The sequence below is a fragment of the Pelodiscus sinensis genome, chromosome 5 (assembly GCF_049634645.1).
Source record: "Pelodiscus sinensis isolate JC-2024 chromosome 5, ASM4963464v1, whole genome shotgun sequence".
Taxonomy (NCBI): Eukaryota; Metazoa; Chordata; order Testudines; family Trionychidae; genus Pelodiscus; species Pelodiscus sinensis.
The window spans coordinates 78,739,021-78,757,212 of NC_134715.1; the positions used below are offsets into that span (position 1 = coordinate 78,739,021).

The 18,192-nt window shown below is 41.6% G+C and overlaps 1 long non-coding RNA gene across 4 annotated transcripts in view; it reads left to right on the top strand.

Annotated features, from left to right (window-relative positions):
• The first annotated feature begins 218 nt into the window (after nt 1–218).
• LOC142829643 (uncharacterized) overlaps nt 219–18,192 on the top strand; it is a 54,086-nt gene continuing 36,112 nt past the window's right edge. For 3 of the 4 annotated variants that reach the window (XR_012904282.1, XR_012904281.1, XR_012904280.1), the window contains exons 1-2: nt 219–496; nt 3,284–3,690. This is a non-coding gene — a long non-coding RNA (uncharacterized LOC142829643). The remainder of the gene's footprint in view (nt 497–3,283; nt 3,691–18,192) is intronic. The other variant, XR_012904283.1, reaches the window with a different exon arrangement.

Genomic DNA, 18,192 nt, shown 5'->3' on the forward strand with positions numbered 1-18,192 from the left:
AAGCTTATTCCCCAAGGAAAGAAGGAGTACAGGTTTCAAAATAACCAGTCCCTTATTTTGAAATAACAGGCTTGGTGGTATGGATGTTCCACTTATTATTTCAAAATAAAAGGGGTTATTAGAGGCCTAAACACCTTAAAAAGTCTGACCCTACCCCTCTAATGGTGCAACTGAACCAGTTATGAGCAATTGAACCAGTTATATATTTCACTCTGAACAGTTTCTGCCACATAAAGCACCATGTAGGGTGTCACTGAGTTAAAATTGCCTCCTCTGAGGCTCAAGTAGCCCAATTCAAGGAGCCACATAACATTATTACATCAGGAAGATGTTTAAACAAAAGTCTTCCTATTAAATATTCATGGTCTTGCTTATTGGAAACTTTTATCACCTTGTCTTTCTCAACATGAGTGCTGGAGGCTTTGGATATGAAAAGGGTACACAAGGGCTGCATGGCATGCAAGCTGAGTGAAGAATGGCAGGAAAAAAATGGAAGGTAAGTCTATTTAAAAGCATGTATCACACTTGTTATTGGGTATTTACATGCTGGTTTATAATTATACCAATATTGAATCAAGTATCAAAGTTTCATTGTTTCAGAAGATAGTTCTTGCAGAACAAAACCAGGGAATATGTAGCTCGTGAGTTTGTATGGGGAAACTAGGAGAAGTTTAACAATATACTTTAACCTACTTGGTAGCATCATGTATATTAATCTTGGAAGGCTTTTTTCTTATTTAAATAAAATTATGTAATTATATACACATACTGAATGGTCTGTAAAACATTCTACACCATATTAATTTATTTCTGCATACATATATTTAGAACTACAGTGTGAATACTGTTTTCTGGAAGCAAATATTTTGAATCTACTTTGTTCTGCACCCTTTTCACTTTTAAAGCAAGTATATTATCACTTTCAACATTTTGATAGAAACTATAGTTGTTAACCATATTTTCAAAAAACTTCCTAAACTGTGCTTAAAAATATTTGCAAGCACATTTATTTTCTTGTGTTAAATCTCACAGTTGTAATGGCAAATTTCATGATTATGAACTCATTTTCATGTTCTAAGGCAGGACTTTGTGTACACAAATGGATGCATTTACACACTAAGGTGGCTTTTGGAAAGTTTGGCCTTAGATGCTTAGTAAGGTTTTTTTGAAATGCAATTCACCTGCAGTCAGACTGTTGTGTATATCATGTTTCCTGGTTTCTTTTAAAAGGAAATAGAAGATACATCTACGTACCCATTATTTGTTTATTACTCTCAGTACAGCTTTATTACTACAGTTTCTGAGTGTTATTTTCTTAGCTATGAATTGTCTAGACAAAGTAATGTAAATCAATGAGATTAGAGGTAGGCTCAAACCAAAAAGTTAGTATCCGTGTCTATCTACATTTTAAAAACTTTGGAATTTATAAGTGTTTAGCTCTGAAGCTATAGTTCACTTCTCTATAAAAGATGGGGATCATTTGTAAAACTTGGATTCAGATTTTGAATTTGTACAACCCAAATTGGTGATGTTCAGATGGCTGTGTATGGGCATATAGAAGAAACAACAAAATCTCAAGTTTGATGTTCCATTGTTCTTTCATTCTGTATTCTACCTTTTGATGGCTCAGCGCAAATATGTTTTTCATGTGATCTGGATTACAACGTTTCATAAGGAAAAGGGAATTCTTTTGGTTACATTTATGACTCTTCTAGTTAATGCTTTGTACTCTTAGTAGTTTAATTTTCTGGGTCCTACTCTGAGCAGGAATAAAGTATAGATATACACACACATGCTGAGAAAATCTGATTTTCATGTAATTTAGGTGACATTGTTTCTAACTGTGGTATTTATTATGGTTTCATTTATTGTAGTTTCTGAGTGCCTCACCTTCTTTGAAGTATTTATCCCTCTGAGGTATGGAAATGCTAATTGCATTTCCCCCCCCCCCCCCAACAGATGGGGATCTGAGAAAAAGAGGCTAAGTAAATTGCCTGTGGTCATATAACAATTCTTTAGCATGATAAAGTCTTGAACCTAGCTTTCTTAAGTCCTAGACTAGTGCCTTAACCACGGAATAATACTTATTTTCTACACAATTTTCTTATCAACTTCAAGTGCAAGTTTTATGCACCAGGCTGGAATTTTAGCTATGGAGATAAATGGCAAGCTTTGATTTCTCCTTCCTTTTATGCAAGCCGAGATGGGGGAAGGGTTTAAAAAAAAGAGAGGATTGAACTCCAAGGATTTTATGAAACTAAAAAAAAAAAAAAAAAGATTTCAAGAAGTTTTATGTCTTGTTGTCCAGTTAATCTAATACCTTCTCTGTTCATTCCCTCTGAGGCACCTGGCATTGGGTCACTGATGGAACACAGTATACTGGGCTAGATGTACATTTGGCATGACCCACTATGGTCATTCTTTATTCACTTAGTACCATTGTCAGCCAGTTTTAACAACAGTCCATCTGCTCTTGAAAGCCTGACCAAGTCATAGAGGCAAAAATATGCTTTCCATTGACATTACACATATTCCACATTGTTCTGCCTTTTTATTTATATGTTTGTATAAACGTGCTTATGATGGATGCCATAGAAGTGCTATCTTATGTAAATGAACTTTACACAGGGGAGTTCTATGGGGGGTCAGTGAGAAGCAATGAATTCTCTTCCTCAGAGTAGAGCAGTAACACTGTTCTATGTAGCAGCCACAATCTCTGTAGCATCTTTGCCTTCAACATGGATTTTTGGCCAGGTATGAGTGGGTACCCTAGTTACACTTATGTTCCCAGTTTGTTTACCTAGGTACAATAGATAGCCCATACAGCATGCAGGATGGTGTAGATTCCTTATACAGGATAACCACATTCTGCCCTCATGAAGAACAGCTACATTCCTTTCCTCGTTGTCTGGATTATGTTTGCTATGATGGAACAGAATAAGGCAGGATTTAGGTCCATGTCTGAATAGCTCTACACAACTCTGTGAATTCACAAAGGCAATGATATGCAGAGTTCTCCAAAATATGTTTTTATTGTTTAATATGCACAAAGGGATGGGGGGGGGTCCTTCTGCTCCATTTATTAATAATTACTCATACATCTTGACCTATAAATGTCCATCATGGATTTTGTCTCATCACAAAGAGAGCACAATGGTGCAAATAGGATTCAAGGCCATGGTGTATATGCTATCAGGTATGGCAACACATGAGCATAATAACACAATAAAAAGCATTTGCTGCTTTGTAAATGGTTTCAGTGATATCTTGTCTCCTTTCCCAGATTTATTCAAGAAGACTGAACAAAATAGCATGTATGGAAGCCTGTCAAAGAATTTTCATTACCTCATTACAACCTATCATGTAAGCCTATTCTGGCCTATCCAGATTGACAAAATGTTTGAACTATGCACTCAAGCATCCAACACAGCTTGCTCTAGAAGAGGTATTGATACAAGCCAGGGAAAGTAACAAGTAAAAAACTGACACCACTGAACAAAATTACTCTGTCATAAAAAAGAATGTCATACGATTGTACGGGCCATCAAATAGTTAAGGCCTTGTCTATTTTGAGACAATTTAGAGTCCTGACATGTCATTCCTCAGCAGAGAACAAAAAGATACCAACACCAAACTGCTATTCAGGAGGATCTTGCCAAGAACATGACAGAAATTGTACATTCAATAAAGGTAAAAATAGCTATTAGTTGCATGCATGCATTGTTACTCAGCACAAGAAAGATTGACACCATACCTGGGGCCTTTTGTGGGCTTTTTTCCCTCAACAAGACTTAAACTTTATTTCTCTCAACCAACACAAAGTCATCATTTGCCATTTTGCCTTCAACCAAGGACATTTAGCAGAAGTCTACCAATTCCCCATATGTTCCATGTACTAATCACTTGCCTGAGAGTCATCCTCTCCCAGGGCCAATCTACTTTCTGTACCTCCCCACTAGGGCAACCCTTCTCAGCTGGGAGGAAAATGATTGGTCACAGGTAAGGCTATGCTCCACTCCCCTTTAAGGACTACCCACCCTGTGACAGGTGTGGGGGAGGAGGGCAGATGGGGGGTAAAAAACAAGGAAAGGTACATTTTGGACTCTATATTGCTTGATCTATGAAACTCTTACTAATATGAATGTAATGTTGTGTAACTTTACCATTTTTTCTGGTTGATGAAAATGTGGAAATAGCTATTGGTTGCATGCATTATAACTTTTTTCTTCACACACCATTTCCAATCTGGGGAGAATTTATATCTTCAGGTCAGTGGCTCTACTATGGGTACCCACATGGCCTCACAATATGACAACATTTTAATGGCTGAACTAGAGCACTTCCTCAAGCCCCATCCCCTTACACTACTCCTCTACCTACATTTTATTGATGTTATCTTCATCGTATGGATCCATGGAAAGGAGGACCTTGAAGAATTCCACTGGGATTTCAATAATTTCCACCCCACTATCGCCTCAGCTTGGAACAATTCACACAAGAGATCCACTTCCTGGACATGACAGTACAAATAAATGACGGTAACATAAACACCATCCTATACTAGAAATCTGACAACTGTTATTCTTACCTACATACCTCTAGCTTCTATCTGACACATCACATGATCCATTGTCTACAGCCAAGCCCTAGGATACAATTGTATCTACTCCAATCCCACAGACAGAGATAAACACCTACATGAGCCTTATCTGGCATTCTTAAAACTTAAATACCTACCTTGGGAAGCGAAGAAACAGATTGACAGAGCCAGATGTGTACCTAGAAGTCACCTACTTCAGGACAGACCCAAAAAAGAAAACCACAGAACACCACTAGTTATTACTTACAGCCCCCAGCTTAAACCCCTCCAGTGCATCACTGACAATCTACATCCTATTCTGGAAATTGGTTGCTCACTCTCATAGATCTTGGGAGACAAGCCAGTCCTCACCTGCAGACAGCCTCCCAATCTGAAGAAAATACTTACCAGCTACCACACAATACACCACAGAAATCACTCTTACCCAGAAACCTATCATTGAATCAAACCCAGTTCCCAAATTTATCCACATATCTATAAAATGACATCATCACAGGACCTAACCACATAAGCCACACCATCAGGGGCTCATCCACCTGCACATCCACTAACATGATACAAGCTATCAAGTGCCAGCAATGCCCCCCTGTCATATTTGCCATACTGGACAGTCTCTATGCCAAAGGATAAATCAGACATCAGACATGTTAACATACATAAATCCGTAAGAAAACACTTTAACCTCTCTGGACATTCAGTAATAGATTTAAAAGTAGCAATCCTTCTACAAAAGAATTTCAAAACCTGATTACAAAGGGAGACAGCTTAACTAGAGTTCATTTGCAAATTCAGTGTTACCAATTTAGGATTGAATAAGGATCTTAACTGGTTAATGCATCACAAAGGCAATTTCCCCATGTCTTGATATCTACACTTCCACATCAATGGCTATGAATGAGCCACTTCCACCCTGACTTGATTAGCCTCATTTACACAAATACCCTCTTTTTTTGTTGTTGTCCTTATATATACCAATGCCTCTGTAAATTCCATTCCGATTCATCTTATGTTTATGCTCTAATAAATCAGTTAGTCTCTAACTGGCACAAGATTTCTAGTTTTTGCATATTTTCAGCATCTCTTTCCTATATACACAACTTAATACATAGCCATGTTGCCCTAACTTATAGTTTAATGGCCCAGACATGAGAGTAGGTGACTACCATCCACACCTCATTTTAAGGGACATCTCTTCTTAGTGTTTAATGTCCCATCTCCAGTAAAAAGAGTTTTTTGAGGAATACAGGATCTTTTGAAATGGGGCATTTCTGTCGAAAATGCCCCATCTAAACTGCCAGGTTTTTTAGAAAAGCCCCATTTCGAAAAAAAGCGTCGGCCGCCATTATGCAAATGAAGCACAGGATATTTAAATCCCCTCTTCGCTTGTACTTTCGATACATCTAATTTACATCTCTCTGCTGACAGAGGGGTGTAGTTTAGACATGGCCTCTGAAACAAATGCATTTTTATTCAATATGCATTTTTATTGTGCCATAAAATATTGTGGGGAGCTGACACTGAAAAATTAAACTAAAATTTATAAAATTTTAATTCAATTTAGGATCACATACACAAATAAAAATAACAGAGTGGAGTGTAGCCTGGGTCCAGAAGACAGGATGGCTCAGCACAGTGAAGAAGAGTCCAAACTGTTCCGGTCTAATAGATTCTTTCTACATAGTGATGCATGGGACACTAACTGCACATAATAAACATGCACCCAGTGATCTGTGGCTCACTGCGTGTCTGGGCCTTGTTACATAATGGTAGAAAACCACACTCAGTATTGATGGACTTTGAAACAAGTCTGGGATTACCTCAGCAAATTTGTCAATGCAATTATCCTGACATATGCACTATCATCAGGAAAGTCCAAAAGCCCTTTACTACCATGGGACCAAATTCACATGCTGAGGGGCTTAGGTACATTACATTGAAGCCTTATTGATGACTCTAGAACTTGAGCTGACAGTTGTAAGCAGATAGAAAATGAGCATTACTTCTTATAGCAGCATTACTTGGGTCACTATAGTTACTATTGTGTCAGCGCTTCTACTATCAGCCTATTTTTCAGGGGTTTATAAATCATCCTCATAATTTCACTCCCTTCTTGTAACTAGCATACACAATCCCTCATCATTATCCCTCATCTCGGTCTTTCTGTCACACAAACACACAGCTGCCACCACTGACTTGCCCAGGAGAGCCTCACAGTTTTAAAAGAGTCATTTTGTTCACCTCAAAGGATAAACATTAAAAACCCAAGGAATTCACATAAAACAAACATGTTTAATGATATGGTTGTGCCACAAATTGACATAGGCCAGAAAATAAGGTCAAAACATCACAGCATCTTTAATGCATATGTTTCTTCTTTCAGGACAATGAGTGTTTTAAATTCAGTGACAGCTTTCCCAGCATTGGTTGGTAATATTCATACTCACAAGCTAAAATTGTGACTACATTCTAAAGAGCAGAATTAAATGAATTGTTCAATAATTGTGGTTCTGATTTAGCAAATCAATTCACACACAACTACAGAGCTGGTGGAACATTTAAAACATGTTGGAAAATGACAAAATGAACAAAGTTGATTTTTCCAGCAGATTTGAACATTGGTTGTACATTTGCATTGCCCCTTTTATGTATTTCTTGCCTCAGTGCCTTCCATTTGAAATTTGCTAACTACAGTAAAATTCCAGTGGTCCAGCATCCAATGGTCTGGCACTCCTGATGGTCCAGCACCATCTGGAAACTGGAAGTGCTCCAGGCAGCTGGACAATTGGAGCTGATCTGCCTCTGGCTTCCTCGATTCAGTCGCTGCTGAAACTGACCAGCAGCTTCCCCGAGTCAGCCGCTGGTCAGTTTCAGCAGAAGTTGACTTGGGGAAGTCTGGGGCAGAGCAGCTGGGGTGCTGCCAGGTTGGTCCCACAGTGCCGAGGGACACATCCCTCCCACTCCATCCCAGACCCCTCATAGCCCCCCCTTCTGATAGTCCGGCATATCTGATAATCTGGCACCCCCTGGGTCCTAAAGGTGCCAGATTATCAGAAGTTTACTGTACAATTAAAAATGTTGTATGCCATAACCAACAGAACATAAGAACATAAGAACGGCTGTATTGGGTCAGACCAAAGGTCCATCTAAAGAGCCTGTCTGCCGACAGTGGCCAGCACCAGGTGCCCCAGTGGGGGTGGACCGAAGACAATGATCAAGCGATTTGTCTCCTGCCATCCTTCTCCAGCCTCTGACAAACAGAGGCCAGGGACACCATTTCTATCCCCTGGCTAATAGCCTTTTATGGACCTAACCTCCATGAATTATCTAACTTCTCTTTAAACTCTTTTATAGTCCTAGCCTTCACAGCCTCCTCTGCTAAGGAGTTCCACAGGTTGACTACACGCTGTGTGAAGAAGAACTTTCTTTTATTAGTTTTAAACCTGCTACACATTAATTTCGTTTGGTGTCCTCTAGTTCTTCTATTATGGGAACTAGTAAATAACTTTTATTTATCTGCCCTCTCCACATCACTCATGATTTTATAGACCTCTATCATATTCCCCCCTCAGTCTCCTCTTCTCTAAACTGAAGAGTCCCAGTCGCTTTAACCTCTCCTCATATGGGACCCGTTCCAAACCTCTAATCATTTTAGTTGCCCTTTACTGAACCCTTTCAAAGGCCAAAATATCTTTTTTGAGGTGAGGAGACCACATCTGTACACAGTATTCAAGATGTGGGCGTACCATAGTTTTATAGAGGGGCAGTAAGATATTCTGTGTCTTATGTTCTATCTTTCTTAATAATTCCTAGCATCCTATTTGCCTTTTTGACCGCCAAATCTTCATACCAAATCTGGAATTAAGTCTTAGGGAAACATGTAAACATGTATGCTTTCTGACTTGTGCATTAGAACAAGTAATAATGTTTAAGCAAAACAAATTTAACTATTCTATTGATGAACAAGTGAGAAATGATTTTAGCTCAATGTTAGAGAGCAGCCTATAGCCAGCCAGCCAGCCTACAATAAGGTAGAGTTAATTGTGCTTCGTTCTTTTAGGGTATGTCTACACAACCCGGATAAAGTCCAATTAAACTACGTAATTTCAGCTATGTCAATTGCATAACTGAAATCGAAATAGCTTAATTCAGCTTTTTGTGCTGTCTACATAGCAGGAAGTTGAAGGAAGAACACTCTGAGAAATGAGGGTTACCATTAGTCATAGTAAGAAGTCCTCCAGCTTGACATTATTTCAAAATAAAGGCTTGTGGTGTAGACACAAACTATGTTATTTTGGAATAATGTCAGTTATGAAATAATGCTATTGTGTAGATATACCATTAGGGAGCAGCCTGCTTTGTCTCCATTTTTGTCTTCTTGTGTGTTGTCATTCTGAGTTCTAAGAAGTTTCATGCTATAACTTCCCTGAAAAAGAGTATTTGCTTTTTCATCTAATGTTTCTGTTTATGCTGTGAATATAACAATGACAAGATCTGTTTAATAAGATGTAATGTGTGAAGCACCACTTTTCTGATGGCAACTGCCATTTAACTTTATTCCAAGTCTATTTTCTTTGCCAAAGTTCATTCATTTTGAATCAAAATTGTTCCACTTGAGCTGGATCCAAGAGCTCCTATTCTGCTGAACTTTGCAGAGTCAAACCTGCATTAAAGTGAAATTGCAAATCTAAATGGTTCTACAGCTTTACTTCTATACTCTTACAATAGTTGCTATACTAGGTATGAATTTATTAGTTGGCCCTCTCTGGTTTTCTGGTTCAAAGACATTCGATAATTAACTTAATTTTGATACAATTTCTACTAATTCATTAAAAACTAAACAAACCATTGTTTGAATGGCAATGCTTTAATTAGTGAGTGATAGAAATGTAGCCGTGTTAGTCTGGGTTTAATTAGTGAGATAACAGAACCCTGTATGAAGACATTAGTCCCCACTCTTTGACAATGAACTGCTGAGACTATATCTGTAATTTCTATGGGGAAGGTTTTTTTGTTTTTGTTTCTGTTTTGGTACTGCACTAACAAATGTGAATGAGTTCCATGAAAGGGCAAAATGGATTTAGTTTCCTTCACATGCTGCCCTCAGATAGAGAGAGTGTTTAAATTATATGTTTTGTTAGCACTATCTAACCTGCTCAGTTTATTTAACTGTTTATTTAACTAAATGTATTTAGACAGACAGCATTCTAATAGCAACACTTGCGTATGTCAGATGATTTGGTACCGCGTTATTCCCTGTTAACATAGCAATGTAAGAGTAAATGAGATTCTAATAGGTATGAGAGACAACTGAAAGTAGGGTCAGGAATATTACATTTCCCCCCTATTAACCATCTTGTGTAGGTGCCACATTTGCAATTAATCATTACACTGATTTGTGTAGATGCTAGTTCAGCAGGATGAAACAAGTGATTACATTACTTCAAAGACCATTCGTAAGATATTCACACGTAATTATGTAACCATAGTAGAACAAAGATGAAGGGAATTGTTATCAAAACATCACATGATAATCATTTTGCTAGAAAGCAACGGAGTTATATATACCCTGTGACCTCCATCAACCTAATCTGCTAGCAACTTTTATTCTGCTAATGGACTTTGAGCAGTCTGGTTCAGAAGTAACAAAGTATATCACAAATGATGATCTTAAGTATTCTTGTCTGTAAGACATAGCCGATCACAGTGACTGGATACTAGATTAGAAGGGCAACAATTTGCTTCACTTTTCTGAAGAAATGGGTTGTGCCCATGAAAGCTCACTGATAATATCTATATATTTTTTTGTTAGTCTGTAAGGGTATGTCTACACTACAGCACTAATTTGAACTAACTTAATTTGAATTAGTTAATTCGAACTAAGCTAATTCGAACTAGTGCATCTAGACCTTAAAACTAGTTTGAATTAGCTAGTTTTGCTAATTCAAACTAGCATGTTCACACTGAGTGGACCCTGAACCAGGGTTCAGGATGGCCGGAAGCAGTGATGGCAGGACATCAGGTTAGGACTCAGGAATGTCTCAGGCTAGCCGAGGGCTGTGCTTAAAGGGACCCAACCCTGGACAGACAGTTCTCAGGGGTTCCCCGCTTGCTTGTCTAACTCGATGAGGGACAGCAAAGCAGTCCTGGCTTGGAGTGCCCTGAGTGCCCACGCTCGGCACATCACAGCCCTCGGCCATCAGCCCAGGTGCACTTGCCGCAGGCTGCCATCCAGGGAGGGGGGGGGTCAATCGGGGGGCTGCAGGAGAGCTTCCACCCCAAGGAGCCCACAGAGCCACCCCAGTCCTCCCCATCGGGGGCTCGTACCCCATTCCTCCCTCACCTCCTTCCACTTACCCCTCCCTAGCCCCCCTTCCTGATGTACAAAATAAAGGACACATGTTCAAAAATAGAAACTCTCTTTATTGAACAAAACTCGGGGAGACTGGGAAAAGGAGGTGGGAGAGGGGAAGAGAGAGGGTGGGAGAGGGGAGGGCAACTAAAATGATCAGGGGTTGGGAACAGGTCCCATATGAAGAGAGGCTAAAGAGACTGGGACTTTTCAGCTTAGAAAAGAGGAGACTGAGGGGGGATATGATAGAGGTCTATAAAAGCATGAGTGGTGTAGAGAGGGTGCATAAAGAAAAGTTCTTCATTAGTTCCCATAATAGAAGGACTAGAGGACACCAAATGAAATGAATGGGTAGCAGGCTTCAAACTAATAACAGAAAGTTCTTCTTCACTAAGCAAATAATCATCCTGTGGAACTCCTTGCTGCAGGAGGCTGTGAAGGCTAGAACTATAACAGAATTTAAAGAGAAGTGAGATAAAGTCATGGAGGTTGGGTCCATGGAGTGCTATTAGCCAGAGGGTAGAAATGGTGTCCCTTCCCTCTGTTTGTGGAAGGCTGGAGATGGATGGCATGAGACAAGTGGCTTGGTCATTGTTTCGGTCCATCCCCTCCAGGGTACCTAGTGTTGGCCGCTGTTGGCAGACAGGCTATTGGGATAGATGGACCTTTGGTCTGACCCAGTACGGCCATTCTAAGCTCAGGGCTCAGGGTCGGGGGTCTCATTGGACCACTTTGATTTTCATGCAAACCTGATCCTGGGTGGCCAGGCTGGCAGCTATCCTGCCCTAGACGGTCACTTTCCTGTGCCTACTGTGGACGTCGTGGATGAGGTCCACAATCTCCGCACTAGACCAGGTGGACACCCACCTCTTGCGGACCCGGACAGGCTCCTGGGAGCTGCCAGCGTGGTCCCGGGAAGAGGCGGAGGGCTGGGTGGCAGCGGGTAGTTGGTTCGTGCCATGCCAGGTGCAGGGTCTGCTGGCTGGGTGCTGGCAGGCTTGCACCTGGCATGGGCACCGTAGCCAGCCCGTGCCCCTTTAAGGGGTCCGGGGCCGGGAGGGGGGCAGAAGAGTTTCCCTGGTGTTGGCCAGAGTGGCCACCAGGGAAAGCTGGGGAGGGCTAGCCTCCCACTAGTTCGAATTAAGTGGCTACACAGCCCTTAATTCAAACTGCTTAATTCAAACTAGGCTTTAGTCCTCGTAGAATGAGGTTTACCTAGTCCGAATTAAGCGCTCCACTAGTTCGAATTAAGTTCGAACTAGCGGTTTGTATGTGTAGCACCTATCAAAGTTGATTCAAACTGACGTCTGTTAGTTCATATTAACTTTGTAGTGTAGACATACCCTAAGGCTGTGTCGGCACGGCTACATGCGGCACGGACTAGGTAGTTCGGACTAGGCTTCCTATTCCGAACTACCGTTACTGCTCGTGAAACGCGCGGCACGGAGTCCGCACTAGCAGACATTTAAAAATGGCGGCGCCTGGCAAGATGCAAATGAAGCCCGGGAAATTGAAATCCTGGGCTTCATTTGCAACTCCGGTTGTCTACATTACCACCCTAGTTCGAACTAGGGTTGTAGTGTAGACATACCCTAAGGGTATGTCTACACTACAGCATTATTTCAAAATATTTTATATCAAAATAGTTATTTTGAAATAGCTTATTTTGAAATAACACATCTAGATACAAAATGTATTTCGAAATAGTGTTTTGCTATTTTGAAATAGAGTGTCCACAATGATAGGACTCTGAATCGCATTTAAGGCTGGCCGGAACCGGTTTTGGCAGGGCATCAGGTCAGGAGTTACCTTGTGTATCTGCTGCTTGAGGCTATCTGAGACCTGTGCTTAAAGGGACCCCGCCCCTCTCCCTCCCCTCCCCCCGAGAGCTGGTTCTAAGGTTTCCCTGCTTGCTTGCCTGTCTTGCTGAGGGACAGCAAAGCATTTTTTCTCTGCGTGCTCTGATTGCCCTCACTTAGAACACTACAGCACTCTGAAGCATGGAGCTGGAGCCACCCTTGGGCACTCTGGTGCTTCTCCTGGATGTGTTGCTGAAAGCCTGGCAGCAGGTTCTGCAGGCAGTAACAGTCTCCCTGGTGTGCCCCACTGGGGGCTTGTGCTTCATTCCTCCCTCACGTCCTTCCACTCACCTCTCCCTAACCCCCCTTCCTGCTGTACAATAAAAGACACATGTGTTCATTACAACAAAGCCTCTATTGAACTAAACTGGGGTGGTGAGGAGAATGAAACTGAGGTGAGACTGGGGAAAGAAGGTGGGAGAGGGGAGGAGGGAGTGTGGGAGAGGGGAGGGGGAAACCTGGGAGGAGGGAGCTGGCAGGGGGAGGCAAGGAGAGGAAGGGGGAGGAGAAGCTCAGTGCTTAGGGTTGGGGGGTCTCACCAGCCCAACTGTCTCCCAGCACCATGGGTGTGGGGGCGTTGGTGTCCCTCGGGGTGTGGGGAGGAAGAAGTGGGAGGGGGAAAAGGAGTGGAAGTAGGAGTGGTAGTTGGGGAGGCAGCAGGGACTGGAGCAGCACCACGCAGCAAGCTCTACCCCAGGGTAGATGACCACCTGGGAGGCACGGACCGTCCTGCCCCCCCAGGATGTGGTCCATGGCATCAAAATAGGGGGAAGGGTCTGGGTCTGCCCCTGGTTGGGAGCTGCTCCCTGTGGCCCTGGCATATGCCTGCTGCAGCTCCTTTATTTTCATGCGAACCTGCTCCTGGGTTTGCATGTGGCCTTTGGTGGCCAAGCTGGCAGCCATCCACCTGTAGACGGCTGTTTTCTTCCATTTAGTGTGGAGATCATGGACGTTGGAGGCATCCCCCCAAACCTAAATTAGGTCCCTGATCTCCGCACTGGAGCAGGTAGGTGCCCGCCTTTTCCGGCCCCTGGCAGGCTCCTGGGAGCTGGCAGACTGATCCTGGGGAGTGGTGGAGGGCTGGCTGGCACTGGCTACCTGGCTCATGCTGGGGCCACTGGGTCAGGCGCAGTGACTGCTGGCTCTGGGCTGACAGGCTTGGAGCTGGCACAGGCACTGTGGCCAGAGTCTACCCCTTTAAGGGCTCCAGGGGACGGCGGAGAAGAATAGGAGTTTTCTTGGTTGTGCCAGAGTGTCCACCAGGGCATGGTGGGAAGGGCTGGAGGCCCCCTATTTCAAAATAAGAATCTACACAGCACTTATTTTGAAATAGCAACTTCAAAATTGGTGCTATTCCTCGTGGAATGAGGTTTACCAATTTCAAAATAAGACTGTGTAGATGCTGGTAAAATTATTTCGAAATAACTTTGCTGTGTAGACATACCCTAAGGTGCTACAGGACCACCTGTCTTTTAAGTTTTTTGACGTTACAGACTAACTTGAGTACCCCTTTGAGACAGTTCTACTATGTATCCATCCAAGATGAGAGTAAAACTATAGGATTGATGGTAAAACCTGTGGAATGTGGGTGTAGTAGAAGAAGCAATTTATAGCAACTTGAAACCAGATGGTTGGGTGAATTTGCCTAAAATATGTATCTATCCATATTACCCTGGACACCACTGTCACTATTATGCTATAGCTTTGACTTTTAGTCACATTGAATTTCTTCACACTGAAGAAATATATAGACTGAAATGAAGATGTTATAATTGTTTTTAAGGAAAACACCATGAGTTCCATACCACTAAAGTAACCTCATAATCTATTTGTAAACTTCCCTCCATGTTTCACAATGACATCTACTTGTATGTCAGTATGTCTCACTGGGAATGCCAGTTCCTCAGTGTAGGAACCTTGTCTTCCACATCTCTATCCAGTGCCATATATATCATAACATTATTTTTAAATATTAAGCAATAATAATTGTTATAACTAGATATTATTGATAATATGTGCTCTATACTTGAGGAAAAGCCAGAGGATATATTCGTACTATATTAATACAATACAACATTTTCCACCCTAATATTAACTTAGGAGGATGTTAAAAGCAGTTCATAAAGACAAACATTTTAAAATCAGCAAGTCTGAATAACTCGCATCCAAAAGTTTGTAGACTTCTGGACAAGGACCAGGCTTTTCTCCGGACACCTGTGGCAGAGCAGCTGGGGTGCTGCCGGTTGGTCCCGCAGCGCAGCTCTGGGCGCTACTGGCCCAACCCAGCAGCATCCCAGCTGCTCTGCCCCAGGCGTCCTGATTTAGCTGCTGCTGAAACTGACCAGCACTGACTACAGGAAGCCCGAGGCAGAGTTGCTCTGCCCCAGGCTTCCTGGAATCAGCTGCTGATCAGTTTCAGCAGCAGCTGACTTGGGGACGCTTGGGGTTCTTAAGTTGATTCTGTATGTAAGTCAGAACTGGCAGTCAGTTTCAGCAGCGGCTGAATCTGGACGCCAGTTCCGACTTACATACAGATTCAACTTAAGAACAAACCTACAGTCCCTATCTTGTACGTAACCCGGGGACTGCCTGTACTGTGATTACAGAATATATAAACAAGGGTATATCACATAGAAGTAAAAAAAAATTATATGATTAGTGTGATGAAAGCAATACTGGAATACTGTGTGCAGTTGATACATTGGAGAGGATTCTAAAAACAGACATGAGAATTATGATAATATTGGAAAAAACTTCCTTAAATTGATAGATTTAAAAAGCACAATCTGAAAAAGAAAAGTTTGAGAAGTTACTTGATCATGCCTGTAAGTGCCCACAGAAATTTAATAGGAGAATGCTCTTCAATCTAGCAGATAAAGGTATAATAAGATTGAATCTTGGAGCCAGACTAATTCAGAATTGAAATAAGGCACATTTTAACAGTGTCAGAGCTAAGCCAGGCTACAGGCAGTTTGTGTGCACCAGTCAGTTACCAAGATGCAGGAAGCAGGTAAGTCACAAAGTGAGGGTCAAGCCAGGTCAGGATCCCAGGAATTTAGGGTAAAGTACTTGGTTACAAACAACAAGCAAACAGGCCCAGAAATCAGACCTTAGGATCCACAGCATTGCTCAAGACAGCTTGCCATCACGACCCCTGGTTTGTATACCAGCATGAGCAAATCGGTGGAATGTGTGGGGCCACGACATAGGCAATGCTGGGTATCACCTACTGCAGAGTCTAGCTTCTCAGTGTCCTACAGCAGCAAACAAACCTAAGCTGGCAGTGATGCTGCAGAAATGTCAGTCTCCAACAATCCTTATAGTCCCAGGCTCTTGACCTGAAAGTTCTTAGAAACAGTGAGGGTAATTAACCCTTGGGGAAAAAATTACCAAATATTGTTGTGAAGTCTTCATCACTGGAAATCTTGAAAGAGATTGCATGGTTTTCTAAAAGAGATGCTCTAGTTCAAACAGGAATACATTCAGGACAGTTCTTTCGTTTGTGTTACACAGAGATCAGATTTGATTATCACAATGGCCCTGTTCTAGCTTTAAAATACAATGACTGACCTAACCACCAGGGAGAATCTGCCTGTATAATTTATGAATTCTGGTAGATATTATGGATTAATTATGAAATGTTATTTCACAAAATGGATGTATCATGAATGTACATAAGGGTGAGTATATATCCACCCACCAGAGGTTAGCAAGATTGTGTCACATCCTCCTAGGACAGATAAAAAATAAAAAACTTTTAACAGCATCACTTTGGACACAATAATGTGCTATGAAATAACTTCATCTTTTGAGAAAACAGTTTTTTTCTTACCCTCTGGAGAGAGGCAGAGAAAAGTAGGAGCAGTGGAAATTCACTAGGAGCAGAACTAAATAGGAAAAGGGCATAGGCAGGTTTATAAATAAGGGAACATGCAGGAACCAAGGAGATCAGGCAGGAAGAGAAAGCACTGAATAGGAGAGAGAAAGGTTACACAAGCTGACATGGCACTTAAACCTAAAGAGAGCTTAAAACAAATACTTTGGCCTTGAAATATTAAGGTCTGGTGGCTTTGGGGCCTGGTCCTTTCCCCAGTTAGTTAATGTGACAGTTTTCTAGGGGGCTTTCTTCCTCTTTTAGGATGCTCCCTCTCTTCATTCGGTGTTACAACATTTACTCATCTCCCTTCTCCTCCAGGTCATACCATCCTCCAACCCCACATTTAGCCCTTCCCTCTCCATCATATACCTGACACATTGGGCTCCATGAGTTTTTCAAATCCATTTCTTGCTCAGTGCTTCCTCTTCCTGTCTAATCTCCTTTGCTTCTGTGTGTTCCAGCTGTGGGATCCTGGATCCATGAGTGCATGAACACCGGCCTGTGAGACTCAGAGAGGAATCAGTAACAGTGTGCATGAGGCAAGGGAAATGCTGCCTGGCTGCACATTGATGGTCCTGACTCCCCAGTAGGATGAGTTAGAAAGGGACATTGTGTTTAGGAGGTTAGCTATATTCTATATGAAATACTTGCTTGTGGTTTATATGACTAAGTAGGAAAGAGCAATAATGTGTTAGGCTTGTGTGAAGTATTTTTTTATGTTGAATACTTTACACTTACTGTTTTCCCTTCTGGGAGACTTGAAACTATAAATCAGAGGCTTCACACCCTTATGGGAGAGGGAGTGTTTAAGTAATTGGGGTATTTTGCGGGTAGTGCTGGCCCAAGCAACATGGATTGAGGAACTCCATTTCTGTGCAAGGGAATTTGACTAATAGTCAGTGCCTAGGAGGGAAGCAGTGCTTCAGCCTGCTAAGACCCCAGGGATGCTTAAACTACTTGTGAGACTTAGTGCCCTGGAATCCTCTCTCACAGCTCAAAAAGCAGCCACTATTGGAATATCCTACTGTGTCTGTGACACCACAACAATCATTTTCTTTGTAATCTAAATGAAATTTATTTTAAATTTTAATGAAATTTTCCCTCTGCTGTCTAGAATACAGAAGATACATCCTGGAATAAGTCAATTGAGCCATTCACATCAAATCCTTACAGTCTTCTTCACTTTGAATAGTCAGAAATCAACCTTGGACCACAAAACAAGCTACTATTTATTTATTTCAGTAGAACTTAAAGACCCCAACATAACTTGTGGGTCTATTTGTCTAGATTACTGGGTAAACTCATAATAAGATAAAGTCTCCCATCTTCAGCAAAACTGGCTGGTGATCATAGAAACAAAACTAATACACCAATAATTTAATAAATTCCATAAAGCAACCCAGTTTTTCTTACATATTAATATTATATTCTACCATTTCATCAATATACTTAATTATTATTAATCTTATAACACTGTACATGTTGAACCTCTGCAAAATGGTACTCC